Source organism: Crocodylus porosus, unplaced genomic scaffold (assembly GCF_001723895.1).
Source record: "Crocodylus porosus isolate Cpor-Errol unplaced genomic scaffold, CroPor_comp1, whole genome shotgun sequence".
NCBI classification, from domain to species: Eukaryota; Metazoa; Chordata; order Crocodylia; family Crocodylidae; genus Crocodylus; species Crocodylus porosus.
Window position 1 is genome coordinate 46,963,020 of NW_017728931.1, and position 3,210 is coordinate 46,966,229.

Sequence of the window (3,210 nt, forward strand, 5' to 3'; positions counted from 1 at the left end):
CAAGGAAAAAAGTCCTTGGCAGTGTTTCTTTCTTATCAGGTGCAAGATGCAAGCTGTGCATTTCTAACAATACTCCATTTCTAACACTGCCCTGGTGTCTTGCTACTGGATGTCTCTCCTGCCTGCCTGTGACCCCATCCCATGCACATGATGGAGCCTTTTCTGCAAATCAAACATGCCTAGCATGTTCCTACAGCTCTTTTCATATGACTTGACTTCCAAACCCATGATCATCTTTATTGCCTGCTTCTGGACCCCCTATAAATTCTGCACATCCTTTTTAAAATGTGGAGCTCAGAACTGTACACGGGGTGCATCTACACATGAACTTTACTGTGGAGTTGATTAGCTTTGCAGTAAAGCATCACTGTCTACACATGCACCAGTATTAGGGAGCAATAAATCAATTAACTACATTGTAAGATAGTACTGTCAGTAAGACAGTTACTTACTCCACCAAAATACATGTGTAGACAATGATTGGTTAGTTGGGGCATGAGGGTGCTAAAGTACAGGGGCTGCCTGCTGGCTAGCCCCACATTTTAGCACTCTCACGCCCCAGCCAGCCCCTCTGCCACCCAACACCAGCACTTGGAGCTCAGGGATGAACCCCTGAGCCTGCTGCCAACCTGGGGTTGCTCCACTCCTGTTCAAAGTGGTGCTGTCCCCAGCACACGTGTAGACACTGCACCCAGGAGCAGTGTACTCTGGCACAAATGATGGTAACTGCACAGGCATTTATTGTTTGTTGTGCCTTATTTGCATGTGTAGATGCACCCACAGTACTTCAGATGAGGCCTAGCCACTGCTGAGTAGAGTGGCACTATCTCCTCCCCTATCTTGTGCCTAATGCTTCTATTGATTAATTTGATTAAATTGAACTACCAACAGTCAATGGCTGAGAATTAGCATTTGACTCAGTTTGTGTATTGGTCTCTAATAGACATGCTAAGAGGCAGAGAAGCCTGGGCCTCACCTGACAATGAAATATTTATATTTTAAAAGAAACCTGAAACCTGCCTGGGTAAACTGTCATATGGAGATATGGCTGAACATGAGACGGTGGAATCTGCACATCCAAAAGGATGCAAGAAAGTAGTCTGGTAACTATGCACCTTTGTGGGGTCAGGAAGTTACTGGCATAGTGTGAGCCCTCTAGAAATGAAGGGGTGACACATATTAATAGTCAGACTGGCAGAGGTGCTTAAGTCTGCCTGGAGCAGGGGTTGGCAACAGGGGGTACGTCTATCCCCAGCGGTACTTGAGAAGGCACTAGGGGGTATATGCGGGCAGGCAGGGATGGAGCGCCACCATGCACTATCCCATGCTGCCAGGCAGGCACCACCCACCCGGCCATATGTGGGGGTGGGGGAAGCTCACTGATTTAATCAGCTATTAGGTAAAAGCATCAAAAAGTCCTGCTGAAGTGCCCAATCTATACAGACATTGGGCAGGTCAAACTAACACAATGCCTCTTTGGGGCATGTGCTATGCTTGGTGTGGGGGCATGTTGAGCTGAAAGTAAAGCACTGGTTGATTTTTTTCGTGTCCTTAAGCAGCATCATTTTTGTCTCCTTACTGGTTGCCAGTGGAAGGAGTGACTTCTGAGCAGGTGATATTCCAAGCTGACCCTGTCCTGGAGAGGGGGACTTTTATTTCCTTTTTCAAAAACAAGAAGTGGAAGCTACTTGGGGCTGACAGAGGTTCCTTCACTGTGTCTGAAGAGTCCAGGTAAGGGCAGAGGATCTGAGATGCTAGGATAGAGAGCTATCTTGGGGCAATCTCAGTTGGTTTCTTGGGGCAAGTGGCAGTTCATTGGGGAGAAGCTTGGGGCTCTGGCGGTCCCCAGTGGGCAGGTTTATGACAGACAATAAAGGAAATTGTCACAACCTCCTAAGGTCCAAATTGTTATGTAACTTTTTTTCCTTCTGAGACTTTTTATAATATGACCTCAGTCATGTTATCATAATGGGAGACCGTGAACAAGTTTAAATAATCCCAAGGATTGTCAGGGTTAACACCAGGCCACGTGAATCTGTTTCAGATCACTAACAGCTTTACTGTGTTTTCTCCTCTAGTTTGGACAGCATAAGGAAGATGTTTGGCAGAGATGGGAGAGGCCTCTTCTTCCAAGAAATATTTTTAAATGGCAGCTAGCCAAAGATGGATGAGATGGTCTAATAAAGATTTGCAGCTGCAGCATGCTGTCATCCATGTCTCCTCTTTATTAATACAGACCATTTCTTTCAGAGCTGGAAACTCAGTATACTGACAGCTTCACATTGTATCCTGATGCACCAAAACAAATTCTACCATCATTCTGTATTGATGTAAATGGTAGAGAGTCCTGTTCATTTGCCCAGAAAGTCCCTCTTATCCTTGGGGGTGGGGCGGGGGGAGGGATGACAACTTCCTTCCCTCTGGAGGAAGTGGTTGAGAATGTGAAGGTGGAAGGCATCTTGGGTGACAGTGATCATGAAATGATAGAGTTCAAGATCCTAAAAGGACAAAGGGAGGAGACCACATTATAAGGACGATGGACTTCAGAAAAGTAGACATAAACAAACTCAGGGAACTGGTGGGCAGGATCCCCTGGGAAGCAAGTCCTAGGGAAAGAGGAGTCCATGAAAGCTGACTGTACTTTAAAGTGGCCCTTCTAAGGGTGCAGGAGCAAGCTATCCTGATGCAACAGAAGAATAGGGAGTGTAATAGGAGAGATTGCTGGCTAGACAGCAATCTCTTCAATGAGCTGAAACTCAGAAAGGAATCCTACAATGAGTAGAAACTTGGTCATAGTACTAAGGAAGAGTACAAAAGTATTACATGGGCATCAGGGGAGAACATTAGAAAGGTCAAGGCATGATTTGAGATGCATCTGGCAAGGGACATACAAAGCAATAAAGAGGAATTCTGTAAGTATGTCAAAAGCAGGAGGAAAACAGGGACACCATAGGTCCATTGCAGAACACAGAAGGCAATTTAGTTATGGATGATGCAGAGAAGGCTAATACCTCTTTTACTTCAGTCTTCACAAATGGGGGAAGCTACCAGATGACAAATACAATTGGCAGCAAAATAGGGAAGGAGACAAACAGCCTAGAGTGGTAGAAGAACAGATTAGGGATTACTTAGAGAAACTAGGTGCTTTCAGATTGGCAGGTCTGGCTGTGATGCACCGTAGGGTACTGAAGAAATTGTCTAAGTTAATTT